This window comes from Thamnophis elegans, chromosome 2 (assembly GCF_009769535.1).
Source record: "Thamnophis elegans isolate rThaEle1 chromosome 2, rThaEle1.pri, whole genome shotgun sequence".
Lineage (NCBI taxonomy): Eukaryota > Metazoa > Chordata > Lepidosauria > Squamata > Colubridae > Thamnophis > Thamnophis elegans.
Genome location: NC_045542.1, coordinates 159,099,182 through 159,119,922, shown reverse-complemented (window position 1 = coordinate 159,119,922; position 20,741 = coordinate 159,099,182). Strand labels below are relative to the sequence as shown.

Below are 20,741 nucleotides of genomic sequence, written 5' to 3'. Positions count from 1 at the left end.
AATTTTATTAAACTCGTAAGGACTGCAGGGACCCAGGAGGAGAGGAAAAAGCCTGTGGGGACCCTGTGGGTGAGGGCTGGAGAGTCCTATTTGGGAAAGCCTGGGGTACACTGTGTGGGAATAATAGGCCTAAAGGGACTCTGTCAGGAAGGGACCCAAGGCTTGGTGTACAGGAGGCCTTTGGACGGCAAGCCTGGCCCTGCGTCCCTCCTCCAAGGGTTTCCCCACACCTGAGGTAGCCAGTGTTCCACTTCATAACTCGCCCATTCATGTAACTACATCAGTAAGAGCAGGGGGTAGAGTTAATTAAGCAAAGCAGGATCTCAACCGGCACTGGAAGGCTCCATTGCAGTTGTATCTCAAGAACTACTTGTATGCTGGCTAGGGAATTTGGGGCTCAAAATCCAAGGACACCACGATAGGAGGCTGAAATGTGGAAATTCCATAATCGACGTACAAAAAACACCACCCAAAAGCCTCTTTGCAGTAATTTAACAAAAGAAAACACCCAGAAACATCTGCTGATAAGCAGAAACAGGTAGTTAGCTTTTAACAGCCTACCATTTCCCACCTTACAATGTTAGAATAAACAAAAGTGGAGATATCGGGCAGCCTTGCCTTGTGCCTTGGCAAAAACTCTGGGAAAGAAATCGGAAATTGACATTAGCCACATCATACAAAGAGAATCTTTATAAAATGTTCTATGGGTGGCATCTCCCCCCCCCCCCCCGGGCAAGATTGGCTAAAATGTTTGGCAACACATTTCCAAAATGTTGGAAATGTAAACAATCACCGGGCACATAGTACCACATGTGTTGGACCTGTAAAAAAGCAAGATTTTGGTTACAAATTCAGATGTGGCTAGAAAAAATAGTTGGACAACGCATAGAATTCAAGCCAGAATTATTTCTATTAAGTATTATAACAGAACGATATAGCAAAGAGTCAATATACCTAATACTTCATGTCCTAAGAGCAGCGAGAATGGTCTATGCACAGCAATGAAAAGGAAAAATAACCCTTCAGAAAAGGAGATAATAAGGAAGATATTTACATGCATAGAAATGGATAAGACTAACGTTAGAATTAAAAAAAACAAAGGAGGGACAATATTATGACACATGGAATAGATTTTATCAATGGCTGGAAACACAAGGTGGGAGTCAGAACATGAAAAAAATAGACTAAGTAGACCTGAAATATATGTATATTTATCTATTAGAATGAATTCATTGATCAATAATAATTTTAGAAGACGAGCATTGGGTAAGTAGTATATATGTTATTTGTCTTTCACTTTAGTTTCTATGGCGGATGAAACACCAGGACAGTCACACTGATATGTAAATAATAAAATATATTTTAAAAAAAGATGAAATTCAAGCCTTCTCTAACCTCATCAACCTTTGCCTCATGTGTGCAATAAGAGCAGTGCTGGGTTTCAAATTTGTTTAGAACCTCTTCTGTAGGTGTGGCCTGCTTTGTGGGAATGGCTTGCCTGCCATGTGACTGGGTGGGAGAGGCTTGAGAGCCATGTGACTGAGTGGGAGTGGCTTGGCAATCATGTGACTGGGTGGGCGTGGCCAACTTGTAAAATGTGGTGAAACTCATTTAACAATGCTCTTGCTAAGCAACCAAAATGTTGGCTCAGAAACTCTAGCATTTGAAGCATGCAAGTCTTAAAGCTGTCAAGTTACAAGATCCTGGCACCCCTAACCCTTTGGAAAAAAAATCACAGGGATGTTCAAACTTGACAGCTTTAAGACTTTAAGGTTTAGATAGGACTCTTAGAGGCGGGCGGGGCAGCCATTCAGTGAGAGACGGGCGGGACAAGCGTGGTGCAGACGGGCAGGGGGAGGGAGCTGGAACCGGTTCTAAACGGCACGGTAGATTTGTGGAACCTGTTCTACAGAAGAGGTTAGAACTGGCAGGAACCCACCCCTGAATAAGAGGTGATTTACTTCTGAAACACTATAGACGGACATTTGAAATTTCTCCCTTGTGTATAAAGGTACATGGCTTATAATGTTATAATCATTCCCACAATCTGGATCCTTTCATAGTTTCTCTCCTGCATCTGTCCTCCAGTTTTTCACAAGCACAGAAGAGTAACTGAAACTTTTCTTACACTATGGACATTCATACGGTTTCTCTCCTGTGTGAGTCCTCTGGTGTTTCACCAAGTGTGAATTCTGAATGAAACTTTTCCCACAGTCAGGACATTCAAAGGGTTTCTCTCCAGTGTGTGTCCTCTGGTGTATTACTAGACTGGAATTGAGACTGAAACGTTTCCCACAATCAGGATATTCAAAGGGTTTCTCTCCAATATGAGTCATCTGGTGGTTCATCAGGTTGGAATTATGACTGAAACTTTTCCCACACTATGAACACTCATATGGTTTCTCTCCTGTGTGAGTCCTCTGGTGTTTCACCAGGGCGGAATTTGAAATGAAACTTCTTCCACAAACTGAACACTCATAAGGTTTCTCTCCTGTGTGAGTCCTCTGGTGGTTCACCAGGTCAAAATTCTGACTGAAACATTTCCCACAATCAGGACATTCAAAGGGTTTCTCTCCAGTATGAGTCCTCTGGTGTCTCAACAAGTGTGAATTCTGAATGAAACTTTTCCCACATTCAGGACATTCAAATGGCTTCTCTCCAGTGTGATACCTTTGATGTATCACCAGGCTGTAACACTGAATGAAACATTTCCCACAGTCAGGACATTCAAAGGGTTTCTCTCCAGTGTGTGTCCTCTGGTGTATTACTAGACTGGAATTGTGACTGAAACTTTTCCCACAATCAGGACATTCAAAGGGTTTCTCTCCAGTATGAGTCCTTTGATGTATCAGAAGATTAGATTGGTAACTGAAACTTTTCCCACAATCAAGACATTCAAAGGGTTTCTCTCCAGTGTGAGTTCTTTGGTGGTCCACCAGGTTGGAATTCTGACTGAAACTTTTCCCACACTGTGGACACTCATATGGTTTCTCTCCCGTGTGAGTCCTCTGGTGTTTCACCAATTGGGAATTTGAAATGAAACTTCTTCCACAAACTGGACACTCATAAGGTTTCTCTCCTGTGTGAGTCCTCTGGTGTATTACTAGACTGGAATTGGTACTGAAACATTTCCCACACTGTGAACACTCATATGGTTTCTCTCCTGTGTGAGTCCTCTGGTGTCTCACCAGGTTGGAATTCTCATTGAAACTTTTTCCACACTCCAGACACTCATATGGTTTCTCTCCTGTGTGAGTCCTCTGGTGGATCACCAGGTCAGAATTCTGACTGAAACGTTTCCCACACTGTGGACACTCATATGGTTTCTCTCCTGTGTGAGTCCTCTGGTGGATCACCAGGTGGAAATTTGTAAGGAAACGTTTCCCACAATCAGGACACTCATATGGTTTCTCTCCTGTGTGAGTCCTCTGGTGTCTCACCAGGTGGGAATTTTCAAGGAAACTTTTTCCACAAACTGGACACTCATAAGGTTTCTCTCCTGTGTGAATCCGCTGGTGTATCACCAGGTAGGAATTCTGACTGAAACGTTTCGCACAATCAGGACATTCAAAGGGTTTCTCTCCTGAGTGAGTTCTCTGGTGTCTCACCAAGGTATAATTGTCACAAAAATGTTTTGCACAATCAGGACATTTAAAGGGTTTGTCTCCTGTGTGAGTCCTCTGGTGTCTCACCAGGTGGGAATTTGCAATGAAACATTTTCCACAAACTGGACACTCACATGATTTCTCCCTGTTGTGAGTCCTCTGATGTACCACCAGATTGCCATGCTTCTGAAAGTATTTACCACATTGAGAGCAGATGTAGGGCATCTGTCCTCTATGGGTCTTTCTAGGAACCACAAGAAAACTATTCTGACAAAAGCTTTTGTCACATTTGTAGCATTAATATGGCTTTTTTCCAGTGTGAATCATCTTATGCATAATCAGTTGTGATTTGCAATCTGTGCTTTCCCCACAACAGGCACATCTATGGAGCTTTTCCACCACTGAAATTATTGAGGAGATCAAAAATGTGTGTGATCCCCTTTAGTTTTGCTTTGATTGCAGCCGTTTTCTTCCTCCCAGTTCAAGACCTGTATTACTGTCTGCCTGTTATGACTCCTTCAGATGCTTTCCCAGATCACTCTTCAGATGTCAGTTCAGAGGAAGATGAACCACTTCCTGGCACATCTGGGGTGGAGTTGATCAGTGGCTGCAGTCAGTTGTCCGACAAGGATTTGCCTGAAGCACAGCTGCAGCAGGAGTCCTGAGGCTTTGCTTGGGGAAAGCATGCAGCTGCAGCCAGTCAGTGGGGAGGAAGAGGAACTGCCTTTTGCCCCTAATCAGTTGGAAATGGAAAATACTTTGATTTCTGGCTTGATTTGCTTTCCTTTTCAATGTTGCTTGTTAGTCTCAGTCTTCCGGAGTGCTGTTATAGCCATCCTCTTTGTCTATAAGTTTCAAAGAAAATGTAACTTTATAAACAGTTGCAAAATGTGTGAAAAAAGAAAAAGTATGAATGAAAAGTAAAAATGCCACAATGCTAGAATAACCTCTTACATTAATTATGATTCATTTGACTACCAAGATCCAAATTCAAATATTTGTTCAATCATTAAATTCACTTGTTGACTTGGGTCAGTCACAAATTCTGAGCCCTGTAAAGGGTTATCATCAAATATGGTCAGGTGAAAAAGAAGGAACACCCTCTTCGAGTTCTATGATTTTACATATCATCACATAGGAAAAATCATCTGGTCCTTAGCAGTTCTTAAAAATGGGTAAATGTAACCTCAAATGAAAAACAAATAATACCTGTCATATTTTTTCTTTTACAAAAAGAAAGCCAAAATGGAGAAGTGAAAAACTATAAAAAACTAAGGACACTCTTACTGCTTCCATAGGTATGAAAAGGTGAAGTAGCAGCCAAATGCTGCTAATCAAGTGCTCTTGATAAATTATCATCAGCAAGTGTGACTACATCTATAAAAGCCAAAGTTGTAGGAGTTTTCTGGTTGACTATAAACTCTTCTCTATACTACAGTATTCTAGAGCCAATTGTGAGGCCATCTGTCCAACAGCTAAACAACAGCTAAAGCTTGGCCAACATCGGGTTATGCAATAGGACAATGATTGCAAGCTCAACAGCAAATCCACAACAGAATGGCTGGAAAAGGAAAGAATCAAGGTGTTGCAATGGCAGTCAAAGTCCAGACCTCAATCTGATTGAAATGCTGTAGTGGGATCTCAAGAGATCTGCGCATAAACAAATGCCCACAAACATCAATGAACTGAAGCGATGTTGTAAAGGGAGGGCCAAAATCCCTCCACAACAAGCAAGAAACTGATGAAGTCATACAGAAAACAATTACTGAAAAGTTACTGCTACTAAAGGTGAGAATAGAATAGAATAGAAAAGAATAGGAGTTGGAAGGGACCTTGGAGGTCTTCAAGTGCAACGCCCTTGCTTAGGTAGAAAACCTTACATCACATCAGAAAGTGTTAGGTTTTCACACTTTTCTCAATTTTGGCTTTTCTTTTGTAGAATAAATGGTGACATGATATAATATGTCATATGTTCATTTGAGGTTGTATTTACCTCTAAGGACGAGATGATTTTTATTGTATTTTTGTATGTAAAACCATATAACTCAAAGAGGGTGGACTTTTGTTTTTCACATGACAACATATCTGGATGTGCTGGGGATATTTTAGAATATCTATGATTGTAAAATTATAGATAATTATATATCTATAAGCATACAGAGGGGAAATCTACAGCTCTACACAGATCTACAAAGGTATACATGTGGAAAAATCCATGTTTTTAGCCTGAAAAATGTCCCAAGATGGTTGAAGTCAAACCTTCTGAGCTAACTTTAGAGATGTGGGGGCTTTAACTAATGAAATGATGCCTAAAACATCTGCAAGATTTGAAGCACCAGTTTTACCCATGGAAGTCCTCAGCTCCAAATAAGGGCAGAAAATACTGTCCTGCTGTCCACAATCCCTCTGGTGACATCGCCATTCAAGTAGTCCTCACACTTGGGACTGGCATTTGTGTCACTAAGCAGCCTGATCAGGAAGCATGATGTCACATGACAGTCCCAACTTACATCTGTCCCTTTGCAGTTGTTAAGCGAATCCCCGTGGCTTGTTAAAGGCAATTTCACATGGCTACGACTTCTTGCCAGTATCCCCCACTGACTTTGCCTATGAGAAACTAGATGGGAGGGTCACAAATGGGGATCATGATGGTGGGATGCTCCGACCATCATAAATGTTCACCGGTTGGCAGCACCCGAAGCAAACAGGCCGACTTGCTCCCGGACTCTCCTCCGACTTGTGCTCAACTCATGTTCCAGCTGATGCTTTCATCCTTGGAAGAGCACAAATAACACCCTACACGCCACCATCCTCCCATGAGTGATCCGGAAGAGGAAGTTCCTCATCGCGTCACCTCTCCCCCCCCCATCCTGTCTAGCAACACAGTACTCGATGGTTTCAGTTCCTTTTAGCTCCGACAGATGCCGCTCTTGTGTTGGCTTTCTAATCGCGGATGCTGCCTATCTGGCCACCGTCTCGTCCTCGGAGGTCGAAAAACAGGCTTGTCCTGTCTCTGCCTCAGGCATCTGCCAGATGTTTCCACTGATTACATGCAATGTGAAACTATTTAGCACGTGAAGTTTCGCTACGTGCGGAGTCTTAAAGGATCCTGAAGTTCGGACAGAATTACGGAATGGGAGTTGGAAGGACCACCTCTCCAAGCAGGAGACCCGATACAGTTCTGGACAAACAGCTGTGGAGTCTCCTCTTTAGAAAATCCCATTGTTGGAGCTCCCACAATTCCTGGAGGCAAAGCTGTTCCACTGATTGATTGGATTCACCCACAGGGACCCTCTCAATTCTAGGAAGGATTTTTAATATATATATATAATTCTCCGTTAATGTTTGTCCGACTTCCAGGCACTTTGGGGAATAGGTCGACCCCTCTTTTCTGTGTCAGACCGTCAGTTAGTGAAAGACTCCAATCTCTTAGCCATTCTCTGCATTGAATTACACATACCCAGGTCAGGGGTGGGTTGCTGCCGGGATTACTGCCGTTTCAGAGTGCGCACAATTTTTATTATTGCAGTAAATTTATCAATAAAGTTATTCTCTCAAATAGACTTTGAGGCAACTGTGTCTTGCCTTGCCATAATGATCACAGCAACCCTGACAATACTCATTCTTTCCTTGTAGAAAGTTATTGATGGTTCTTACACAATGTATTTTTAAAAATGAAACATTTCCCACTGTATATTGCTTTCCTCACATTGCCGCCACCAGGGAGATGCCACAAATATGCCAGCATCTTAGTCTTGCTATCATCAAGAACACACAGGAGTTGCTAATAAAGCTGGAAACCCTGTGATCATAACCAAGATCCCTTTTCTCCTCAACTCAATAGTGAGGTCATCTCCATCAGATTGATCTGCAAGGTGAAACAGCCTTTACATGTGAAATTTTACATTGCTTTTTTACCTAGGCCTTGGGCCTACTAACCGCACACCTTTCACCCCTCCCACCTGTTGAAGATCTCCTGGAGGCAGCCAACATTTTCAGTGCACCCACAATTCCTTAATGTGGTCTAAAGTATTAAGGTACAAAAAATCAGTTTCTCCCTTGTCCCCCATGATTATACAATACAATACAATACAATACAATACAATACAATAATACAATACAATACAATACAATACAATACAATACAATACAATACAATACAATACAATACAATACAATACAATACAATAGCAGAGTTGGAAGACACCTTGGAGCTCTTCTAGTCCAACCAGCTTCCGAGGCAGGAAACCCTATACCGTTTCAGACAAATGGCTATCCAACATCTTCTTAAAGACTTCCATTGTTGGGGCATTCCCAACTTCTGGAGGCAAGTTGTTCCACTGATTAATTGTTCTAACTGTCAGCAAATTTCTCCTCAGTTCTAAGTTGCTTCTCTCCTTGATTAGTTTCCACCCATTGCTTCTTGTTCTACCCTCAGGTGCCTTGGAAAATAGTTTTGACTCCTTTTTTGTGGCAACCCCGAGATATTGGAACACTGCTATCATCTCCCTAGTCCTTCTTTCTATTAAACTAGACATATGAGGTTCCTGCAACCATTCTTCATATGTTTTAGTCTCCAGTCCCCTAATCATATTTGTTTGTCTTCTCTGCATTCTTTGGAGAGTCTCCACATCTTTTCTACATCGTGGTGATCAAAACTGAATGCAGTATTCCAAGTGTGGCCTTACCAAGGCATTATAAAGTGGTATTAACACTTCACGTGATCTTGATTCTATCCCTCTGTTTATGCAGCCTAGAACTGTTGGCTTTTTTAGCAGCTGCTGCACACTGCTGGCTAATATTTAAATGGTTGTCCACTAGGACTCCAAGATCCCTTTCACAGTTACTACTGTTGAGCAAGGTACCACCTATACTGCACCTATGCATTTCGTTTTTGTTGCCTAAATGTAGAACCTTACTCTTTTCACCATTGAATTTCATTTTATTAGATAGTGCCCAATGTTCAGGTTTGTCAAGATCCCTCTGTGTCTTAAGCCTATCTTCTGGAGTGTTGCTATTCCTGCCAGCTTGGTGTCAGCTGTAAATTTGATGAGTTTCCCATTTATTCCCTCATCCAAGTCATTGATGAAGATATTGAAGAGTACTGGGTCTAAAACAGAGCCTTGTAGTACTCCACTGCATACTTCCCTCCATGTAGATGCAGTTCCATTGAGGGCTGCACGTTGAGTGCGGTTGGTCAGCCAGTTATTATATTATATTATAATATGTCCCAGGAGCAGCCGCCATTTTGGCCCAGAAGCTGGTGTGGCAAAATGGCAACTGCTTCCAGAAGTACACTCTGTGGCCCAGGGATGAATCCAGAGGTGGTTCCTGCCAGTTCGTACCAGTTCGGTAGAACCGGTTCGTCAAATCTACCGAACCGGTGAGACGAGATACCACCAGTTGACCCGGAAAGCAGGCCACACCTACAGAAGAGGTTCCAAAATTTTTTGAAACCCACCACTGACACAGACATAAACACACCCAGAGACTCACACAGAGAGAGAAAGAGAAAGAAAGAAATAAATAAAGAAAAAAAGAAAGAAAAAGTGAGAAAGAGATGAAAGAAAAAAAGGAAAAAGGGACAGAGAGACAAAAGGAAGGAAAGAAAGAGAGAGAGAGGAAGAGAGAGAGAAAGAAAGAAAGAAAACACATGGCTGGCACGCCACTCCCATCAGGTCACATGGCCGGCAAACCACTCCCACAAAGGAGGCCACACCCACAGAGTAGGTTCAAATTTTTTTTGAAACCCACCACTGGATGAATCATAGGGACACTGAAAATAACAGTTGCTTCCAGGACAGAGTCATGAGACCCAGAGATGCCTTCCTTTCCCCACTTGAGAATCGGAGGTCTTTAAAAGAAACAGAGGAGGAGAGTGTGAGGCCTGGTAGGGTGGGGGTCCGGGCTAAGGACTTCAGGGACCCAGGAGGAGGGAAAAAAGCCAGTGGGGACCCTGTGGGTGGGGCCTTGAGAGTCCTATTTGGAAAAGCCTGGGGTACACTGTGTGGGAATAATAGGCCTAAAGGGACTCTGTCAGGGCAGGACCCAAGGCTTGGTGTAGAGGTAAGGTGACCAGATTTTCAGATTGGTAAAGAGGGACACCTTTGACTGGGGGGGGGGGTGATTAAAAAATTTATATGGAGCAACAAAAATTTTCATATAACGCAAAAATAGTATTGTAATATTTTTTTTATTTCAACATAACTACAATTTACAAATATAAATTATAACTCTTGCCAAACATCAACATTTTGATCACGTGACCATGAGGATGCTGCAATGGTCGTTAAGTGTGAAAATGGTCGTTAAGTGTGAAAAATGGTCATCAGTCACTTTTTACAATGCCATTGTAACTTTGGTCACTAAGTCCATTATACCACCTTTCTTGCCACAGTTCTTAAGTGAATAACTGCAGCTGGTATTTTGTATTTTGGATAGAATCTTTTTTTAAATAGCCTAAGACAATTTAAAAAAAGAATCCACACAGAATAAATTGAAGTAAAACATTTCAAACTATTCTTTCTATGCACAATATATTTCAAAGTATTGTGCATAGAATTTTTAAACATGGTTTCACTTCAATTTATTTTGGATAGAATCTTTTTTAAAATAGTCTAAGACAATTTAAAAAAAGAATCCACACAGAATTTTAAAAAATCCTATGCACAATAAATAAAATATTATTTTAAAATACATTTAAAAAATAAAAGAAAAAAACCCAGCTCACTTACCAGCAGGCTTTTCACTCCAAGTCAACCCAGAATGATGTAGATGTTAATACAAAGAACTGAGCAAATTGAAATGGTGAAATTAGTCAGGGAAATATTTTTCAAAGAAACCACCATTTTTTTCCACGCGAGCAGCCCTCCAACCTCCGTGCCCCTCCCCTCTGGAAAATCCAGGAAGTAACACTCACGACCTCTCTAGCCACGTATTTCCTGGAGCTCTATGGTACTAGGTCATTTTTTTCTTATAAAATGAGGTAAAAGGGGCACTGGGGGGGGGGAGTCCGTTTTTTTGTTTTAAAGTTTTAATATCTTCAATGAAAGTACTGAGACAGAGAGACAGGTTAGACAGAATGTCTTTTGTCTTGCCCCGGTTAGGATTTCTTAAGCAAATCCACTGGGCTTTCAACATGAAGCCAGAAAATCGGAACTTTTTAAAAATGCCCCGGGACACGGGACAAATTGTTATAAATCGTGACCGTCCCGTTGAAATCGGGACGTCTGGTCACCTTATGTAGAGGAGGCCTGGCTCTGCGTCCCTCCTCCAAGCGTTTCCCCACACCTGAGGTAGCCAATGTTCCACTTCATAACTCGCCCATTCATGTAACTACATTAGTAAGAGCAGGGGGTAGGGTTAATTAAGCAAAGCAGGATCTCAACCGTCACTGGAAGGCCCCATTGCAGTTGTATCTCAAGAACTACTTGTATGCTGGCTAGGGAATTTGGGGCTCAAAATCCCAAGGACACCACGGTAGAAGGCTGAAATGTGGAAATTCCATAATCGACATACAAAAAACACCACCCAAAAGCCTCTTTGCAGTAATTTCACAAAAGGAAATACCCAGAAACATCTGCTGATAAGTAGAAACAGGTAGTTAGCTTTTAACAGCCTACCATTTTCCACCTTACAATGTTAGAATAAACAAAAGTGGAGATATTGGGCAGCCTTGCCTTGTGCCTTGGCAAAAACTCTGGGAAAGAAATAGGAAATTGACATTAGCCACACCATTCAAAGAGAATCTTTATAAAATGTTCTATGGGTGGCATCTCCCCCCCCCCCGGCAGGATTGGCTAAAATGTTTAGCAACATATTCCCAAAATGTTGGAAATGTAAACAATCACCAGGCACATACTACCACATGTGGTGGACCTGTAAAAAAGCAAGATTTTGGTTATAAATTCAGATGTGGCTAGAAAAATTAGTTGGACAACGCATAGAATTCAAGAAAGAATTATTTCTATTACGTATTATAACAGAAGGCTATAGCAAAGGGTCAATATACCTAATACTTCACGTTCTAAGAGCAGCGAGAATGGTCTATGCACAGCAATGAAAAGGGAAAATACCCCTTCAGAAAAGGATGTTATTAACATGCACAGAAATGGATAGACTAATGTTAGAATTAAAATAAATGAAGGAGAGACAGATTATGACGCATGGAATAGATTTTATCAATGGCTGGAAACACGAGGTGAAAGTCAGAACATGAAAAAATTAGACTAAGTAGACCTGAAATATATCTATGATTATCTATTAGAATGAATTCATTGATCAATAATAATTTTAGAAGCATTGTGTAAGTAGTATATATGTTATTTGTCTTTCATTTTAGTTTCTATGGCAGATGAAACACCAGGACAGTCAAACTGTGTTCGATATACTTATATGTAAATAATAAAATATATTTTAAAAAATAGAAATGAAATTCAAGCCTTCTCTAAGCTCATCAACTTTTGCCTCATGTGTGCAATAAGAGCAGTGCCGGGTTTCAAATTTTTTTAGAACCTCTCCTGTAGGTGTGGCCTGCTTTGTGGGAGTGGCTTGCCAGCCATGTGACCGAGTGGGAGTGGCTCGGCAATCATGTGACTGGGTGGGCGTGGCCAACTTGTAAAATGTGGTGAAACTCACTTTTAACAATGCTCTTGCTAAGCAACCAAAATGTTGGCTCAGAAACTCTGGCATTTGAAGCACGCAAGTCTTAAAGCTGTCAAGTTACAGATCCTTGCACCCCTAACCCTTTAGAAAAATAATCCCAGAGATGTTCAAACTTGACAGCTTTAAGACTTTAAGGTTTAGATAGGATTCTTAGCGGGCGGGCGGGGCAGCCAATCAGTGAGAGACGGGCAGGGCAAGCGTGGTTCAGACGGGCAGGGGGAGGGAGCTGGAACCAGTTCTAAACGGCACGGTAGATTTGTGGAAGCTGTTATATAGAAGAGGTTAGAACTGGCAGGAACTCACCCCTGAATAAGAGGTGATTTACTTCTGAAACACTATAGAAGGAGATTTGAAATTTCTCCCTTGTTTTTAAAGGTACATGTCTTATAATGTTGGGCCTGATATCGAAATCATTCCCACAATCTGGATCCTTTTATAGTTTCTCTCCTGTATGTGTCCTCCGATGTTTCACAAGCACAGAAGAGTAACTGAAACTTTTCTTACACTCTGGGCATTCATATGGTTTCTCTCCTGTGTGAGTCCTCTGGTGTCTCACCAAGTGTGAATTCTGAATGAAACTTTTCCCACATGCAGGACATTCAAAGGGCTTCTCTCCTGTGTGAGACCTTTGATGTATCACCAGGTTGGAATACTGAATGAAACATTTCCCACAGTCAGGACATTCAAAGGGTTTCTCTCCAGTGTGTGTCCTCTGGTGTATTACTAGACTGGAATTGAGACTGAAACGTTTACCACAATCAGGACATTCAAAGGGTTTCTCTCCAGTATGAGTCCTTTGATGTATCACAAGATTAGATTGGTAACTGAAACTTTTCCCACACTCAAGACATTCAAAGGGTTTCTCTCCTGTGTGAGTGCTCTGGTGATTCATCAGGTTGGAATTCTGACTGAAACTTTTCCCACACTGTGGACACTCATACGGTTTCTCTCCTGTGTGAGTCCTCTGGTGTTTCACCAGGTGCGAATTTGAAATGAAACTTCTTCCACAAACTGGACACTCATAAGGTTTCTCTCCTGTGTGAGTCCTCTGGTGGTTCACTAGGTCAGAATTCTTTCTGAAACTTTTCCCACATTCAGGACATTCAAAGGGTTTCTCTCCGGTGTGAATCCTCTGGTGTATCTGTAGTTGAGAATTCTCACTGAAACTTTTCCCACAATCAGGACATTCAAAGGGTTTCTCTCCAGTATGAGTCCTCTGGTGTATCACAAGATTTGAATGGTAACCAAAACTTTTCCCACAATCAAGACATTCAAAGGGTTTCTCTCCTGTGTGAGTCCTCTGGTGGTTCACCAGGTTGGAATTCTGACTGAAACTTTTCCCGCACTGTGGACACTCATATGGTTTCTCTCCAGTATGAGTCCTCTGGTGTCTCGCCAGGTGGGAATTTGCAAGGAAACTTTTTCCACAAACTGGACACTCATAAGGTTTCTCTCCTGTGTGAATCCGCTGGTGTATCACCAGGTAGGAATTCTGACTGAAACGTTTCGCACAATCAGGACATTCAAAGGGCTTCTCTCCTGAGTGAGTTCTCTGGTGTCTCACCAAAGTGAAATTGTAACCAAAACGTTTCCCACAATCGGTACATTTAAAGGGTTTGTCTCCTGTGTGAGTTCTCTGGTGTATCACCAGGTGGGAATTTGTAATGAAACTTTTCCCACAAATTGGACACTCACATGGTTTCTCCCTGGTGTGAGTATTCTGATGCATCACCAGATTGCCATGCTTGCGAAAGCATTTACCACATTGAGAGCAGTTGTAGGGCATCTGTCCTCTGTGGATCTTTCTATGAAGCACAGGAGAACTATTCTGACAAAAGCTTTTGTCACATTCGTAGCCTTAATATGGCTTTTTTCCTGTGTATCGTCTTATACATAATCAGTTGTGATTTGCAATCTGTGCTTTCCACACAACAGGCACATCTATGGAGCTTTTCCACCACGGATATTATTGAGGGGATCAAAAATATCTGTGATACCGTTTAGTTTTGCTTTGATTGCAGCCGTTTTCTTCCTCCCAGTTCAAGGCCTATATTATTCTCTGCCTGTTATGACTCCTTCAGATGCTTTCCCAGATCACTCTTCAGATGTCAGTTCAGAGGAAGATGAACCACGTCCGGTCACATCTGGAGGGGAGTTGATCAATGGCTCCAGTCAGTTGTCTGACAAGGATTTGGCTGAAGCACAGCTGCAGCAGGAGTCCTGAGGCTTTGGTTGGGGAAAGCATGCAGCTGCAGCCAGTCAGTGAGGAATAACTGCCTTCTACCCGTAATCCAAGGCAGAGAAAAGGCAGGAACAGAGGTCAGACAGATTACTCGCGAGGGGAAAGCCTCACCCTTCTTTAAGGGCTGCAACGGAAGCTGGCTAATTAGCACAGCACAAAGAGAGAAGCGATGCTGGGAACCTCATTTCCTAGCTGTGTGTTTTATGGTTGGTGTGACTCTTGCCTCACTTTACATTGACACCATGCCTTGATTTGTCTCGTGCCTTGTGAACTCTGGACATTCCTTGCCTCGTGAATCCTCTTGTATTGTGGATTTAGTTTTGCCTGGTAGGTTTATTTTGATGAGGAAACGTCCAGGTGCCTTGTGTACTCTTTGGCCGTTGCACTGTAGACTAGCATTGGTCTGTTTGTTGCTGGACTTAATTGGGACTGTTCTGGGGTTTTGGTGAAGGGAGTTGCTGGGGATTATTAAAAAACCCACGAAACCAGAGTTACGTGTCTGTACGTGAGTGGCACAGCATACTATGTGACTACCCAATTCCTGGGCGATCAAAATTTCTGAGGAAGTCAAAAATATGGATGATCCTTTGGTTAGTGATGCTTTGATTTAGTGGCGATTTTCTCCCTCCCAGAGCGAGGCCTGCATTATTCTCTGTCCTATATCACTATCCAAGTGATCATTTCCTCCCCACTGACTTCCAGGTATTTCCCTCTTTTTTGAATGGAAAAATAATCTCCCTTGATCTTTCATGTAATGTATCCTTGAATTCCACACACACTACTTTGTCCAGCTCAAAATCTCTTCTTGATTTTCTCTTTTTTCTCTATCGGGAAAGAGAAGAATTGTGTGGTTTTTGAAGGAAATGGAAAATACTTTGATTTCTGGCTTGATTTGCTTTGCTTTTCAATGTTGCTTGTTATTCTCAGTCATCCGGAGTGCTGTTATAGCCATCCTCTTTGTCTATAAGTTTAAAAAAAAATGTAACTTTATAAACAGTTGCAAAATGTGTGAAAAAAGAAAAAGTATGAATGAAAAGTAAAAATGCCACAATGCTAGAATAACCTCTGACATTCATTATGATTCATTTGACTACCAACATCAAATACACATTCAGTCATTAAATTCACTTGTTGACTTGGGTCAGTAACAAATTCTGAGCCCTGTAAAGGGTTATCATCAAATACAGTCAGGTGAAAAAGAAGGAACACCCTTTTTGAGTTCTATGATTTTACATATCATCACATAGGAAAAATCACCTGGTCCTTAGCAGTTCTTAAAAATGGGTAAATGTAACCTCAAATGAAAAGCAAATTATACCTGTCATTTTTTTTCTTTTACAAAAAGAAAGCCAAAATGGAGAAGAGAAAAAACGTGAAAAACTAAGGACACTCTTACTGCTTCCATAGGTATGAAAAGGCGAAGTAGCAGCCAAATGCTGCTAATCAAGTGCTCTTGATAAATTATCATCAGCAAGTGTGACTACATCTATAAAAGCCAAAGTTGTAGGAGTTTTCTGGTTGAAAACTTCTCTTCTCTATACTACAGTATTCTAGAGCCAAATGTGAGGCCATCTGTCCAACAGCTAAAGAACAGCTAAAGCTTGGCCAACATCGGGTTATGCAACAGAATAATGATTGCAAGCTCACCAGCAAATCCACAACAGAATGGCTGGAAAAGGAAAGAATCAAGGTGTTGCAATGGCAGTCAAAGTCCAGACCTCAATCTGATTGAAATGCTGTAGTGGGATCTCAAGAGATCTGCGCATAAACAAATGCCCACAAACCTCAATGAACTGAAGCGATGTTGTAAAGGGTGGGCAAAAATCCCTCCACAACAATGCAAGAAACTGATGAAGTCATACAGAAAACAATTACTTGAAGTTACTGCTGCTAAAGGTGAGAATAGAATAGAATAGAATAGAATAGAATACAATAGAATAGAATAGAATAGGAGTTGGAAGGGACCTTGGAGGTCTTCAACTGAAACGCCCCTGTTTAGGTAGGAAACCTTACACCACATCAGAAAGTGTTGGGTTTTCACACATGGTTTCTCTATTTTGTCTTTTCTTTTGTAGAATAAATGGTGACATGATGTAATATGCCATATGTTCATCTGAGGTTGTATTTACCCATTTTTAAGAATTGCTAAGGACCAGATGATTTTTATTGTATTTTTCTATGTAAAACCATATAACTCAAAGAGGGTGGACTTTTGTTTTTCACATGACTACATATCTGGAAGTGCTGTGGACATTTTAGAATATCTATAATTGTATAATTATAGATAATTATATATCTATAAGCATACAGAGGAGAACCCTACAGCTCTACCCAGATCTACAAAGGTATATATGTGGGAATATCCATGTTTTTAGCCTGAAAAATGTCCCAAGATGGTTAAAGGCAAACCTTCTGAGCCAACTTTAGAGATGTGGGGGCTTTAACTAATGAAATAATGCCTAAAACCTCCACAAGATTTGAAGCACCAGTTATACCCATGGAAGTCCTCAGCTCCAAATAAGGGCAGAAAATACTGTCCTACTGTCCACAATCCCTCTGGTGACATCCCCATTCAAGTAGTCCTCACGCTTGGGACTGGCATTTGTGTCACTAAGCAGCCTGATCAGGAAGCATGATGTCACATGACAGTGCAAACTTACATCTATCCCTTTGCAGTTGTTAAGCGAATCCCCGTGGCTTGTTAAAGGCAATTTCACATGGCTACGACTTCTTGCCAGTATCCCCCACTGACTTTGCCTATGAGAAACTAGCTGGGAGGGTCACAAATGGGGATCATGATGGTGGGATGCTCCGACCATCATAAATGTTCACGGGTTGGCAGCACCCGAAGCAAACAGGCCAAATTGCTCCCGGACTCTCCTCCGACTTGTCCTCAACTCACCTTCCAGCTGATGCTTTGATCCTTGGAAGAGCACAAATAACCCTCTGCACGCCACCTTCCTCCCATGAGTGATCCGGAAGAGGAAGTTCCTCTGCGCGTCTCCTCGCTCACCCCCCATCCTGTCTAGCAACGCAGTACTCGATGGTTTCAGTTTTAGCTCCGACAGATGCCGCTCTTGTGTTGGCTTTCTAATCGCGGATGCTGCCTATCTGGCCACCGTCTCGTCCTCGGAGGTCGAAAAACAGGCTTGTCCTGTCTCTGCCTCAGGCATCTGCCAGATGTTTCCACTGATTACATGCAATGTGAAACTATTTAGCACGTGAAGTTTCGCTACGTGCGGAGTCTTAAAGGTTTATGAAGTTCGGACAGAATTACGGAATGGGAGTTGGAAGGACCACCTCTCCAAGCAGGAGACCCGATACAGTTCTGCACAAACAGCTGTGCAGTCTCCTCTTTAGAAAATCCCATTGTTGGAGCTCCCACAATTCCTGGAGGCAAAGCTGTTCCACTGATTGATTGGATTCACCCACAGGGACCCTCTCAATTCTAGGAAGGATTTTTTAAAAATATATATAATTCTCCGTTAATGTTTGTCCGACTTCCAGGCACTTTGGGGAATAGGTCAACCCCTCTTTTCTCTGTCAGACCCTCAGTTAGTGAAAGACTCCTATCTCTTAGCCATTCTCTGCATTGAATTACACATACCCAGGTCAGGGGTGGGTTGCTGCCGGGATTACTGCTGTTTCGGAGTGCGCAAAATTTTTATTATTGCAGTATTATCGATAAACCTATAGGCTCAAACACAGTTTGAGGCAACTGTGTCTTGCCTTGCCATAATGATCACAGCAACCCTGACAATACTCATTCTTTCCTTGTAGAAAGTTATTGATGGTTCTTACACAATGTATTTTTAAAAATGAAGCATTTTCCACTGTATATTGCTTTCCTCACATTGCCGCCACCAGGGAGATGCCACAAATATGCCAGCATCTTAGTCTTGCTATCATCAAGAGCACACAGGAGTTGCTAATAAAGCTGGAAACCCTGTGATCAAAACCAAGATCCCTTTTATCCTCAACTCAATAGTGAGGTCATCTCCATCAGACTGATCTGCAAGGTGAAACAGCCTTTACATGTGAAATTTTACATTGCTTTTTTACCTAGGCCTTGGGCCTACTAACCGCACACCTTTCACCCCTCCCACCTGTTGAAGATCTCCTGGAGGCAGCCAACATTTTAAGTGCACCCACAATTCCTTAATGTGGTCTAAAGTATTAACGTACAAAAAAAGCAGTTTCTCCCTTGTCCCCCATGATTATACAATACAATATAATATAATACAATACAATAGCAGAGTTGGAAGGGACCTTGGAGGTCTTCTAGTCCAACATGCTTCGTAGGCAGGAAACCATATACCCTTTCAGACAAATGGCTATCCAACATCTTCTTAAAGACTTCCAGTGTTGGGGCATTCACAATTTTTGGAGGCAAGTTGTTCCACTGATTAATTGTTCTAACTGTCAGGAAATTTCTCCTCAGTTCTAAGTTGCTTCTCTCCTTGACTAGTTTCCACCCATTGCTTCTTGTTCTACCCTCAGGTGCCTTGGAGAATAGTTTGACTCCCTCTTCTTTGTAGCAACCCCCGAGATACTGGAACACTGCTGTCATGTCTCCCCTAGTCCTTCTTTCTATTAAATTAGACATACCCAGTTCCTGCAACTGTTCTTCATGTTTTAGTCTCCAGTCCCCTAATCATCTTTGTTGCTCTTCTCTGCACTCTTTTGAGAGTCTCCACATCTTTTCTACATCGTGGTGACCAAACCTGAATGCAGTATTCTAAGTGTGGCCTTACCAAGGCATTATAAAGTGGTATTAACACTTCACGTGATCTTGATTCTATCCCTCTGTTTATGCAGCCTAGAACTGTTGGCTTTTTGGGCAGCTGCTGCACACTGCTGGCTCCTATTTAAATGGTTGTCCACTAGAACTCCAAGATCCCTTTCAGTTACTACTGTTGAGGAACGTACCAGCTATACTGCACCTATGCATTTTGTTTTTGTTGCCTAAATGTAGAACCTTACTCTTTTCACCATTGAATTTCATTTTATTAGATAGTGCCCAATGTTCAGGTTTGTCAAGATCCTTCTATGTCTTAAGCCTATCTTCTGGAGTGTTGCTATTCCTGCCAGCTTGGTGTCATCTGCAAATTTGATGAGTTCCCATTTATTCCATCATCCATGTCACTGATGAAGATATTGAAGAGTACTGGGTCTAAAACAGAGACTTGGGGTACTCCACTGCATACTTCCCTCCATGTAGATGCAGTTCCATTGAGGGCCACACGTTGAGTACGGTTGGTCAGCCAGTTATTATATTATATTATGATATTATGTCCCAGAAGCAGCCGCCATTTTGGCCCTGAAGCTGGTATGGCAAAATGGCAACTGCTTCCAGAAGTACACTCTGTCGCCCAGGGATGAATTCACAGGTGGGTTCCTGCCAGTTCGCACCAGTTCGGTAGAACTGGTTCGTCAAATCTACCAAACCGGTTAGAAGAGGTTCCACCAGTGGAGCTGGAAATCAGGCCACACCTACAGAAGAGGTTCCATAAATTTTTCAAACCCACCACTGACACACACACACACACACACACACACACACACACACACAAAGAGACTCACACAGAAAGAGAAATAAATAAACGAATAAATAAATAAATAAATGAATAAATAAAAAAGAAAAAGTTAGAAAGAGATGAAAGAAAAAAAGGAAAAACGGACAGAGAGGCAAAAGGAAGGAAAGAGAGAGAGAGAGAGAGAGAGAGAGAGAGAGAGAGAGAGAGAAAACACATGGCTGGCAAGCTACTCCTACCAGGTCACATGGCCGGCAAGCCACTCCCACAAAGGAGGCCACACCCACGGAGTAGGTTCAATTTTTTTTTGAAACCCACCACTCGATGAATCATAGCGACACTGAAAATAACCGTTGCTTCCAGGACAGAGTCACGCGGCCCAGAGATGCCTTCCTTTCCCAACATGAGAATCAGAAATCATGAGAAAAAGCCTGTGGGGACCCTGTGGGTGGGGCCTGGAGAGTCCTATTTGGGAAAGCCTGGGGTACACTGTGTGGGAATAATAGGCCTAAAGGGACTCTGTCACGGAGGGACCCAAGGCTTGGGGTACAGGAGGCGTTTGGACGGCAAGCCTGGCCTGCATCCCTCCTCCAAGGGTTTCCCCACACCTGAGGTAGCCAGTGTTCCACTTCATAACTGGCCCATTCATGTAACTACATCAGTAAGAGCAGGGGGTGGGGTTAATTAAGCAAAACA

At 42.1% G+C, this 20,741-nt stretch overlaps 1 pseudogene; it reads right to left on the bottom strand.

Annotated features, from left to right (window-relative positions):
• Positions 1 to 1,730: 1,730 nt before the first annotated feature.
• The window catches only part of LOC116502464, a 39,893-nt pseudogene continuing 20,882 nt past the window's right edge, over positions 1,731 to 20,741 (bottom strand).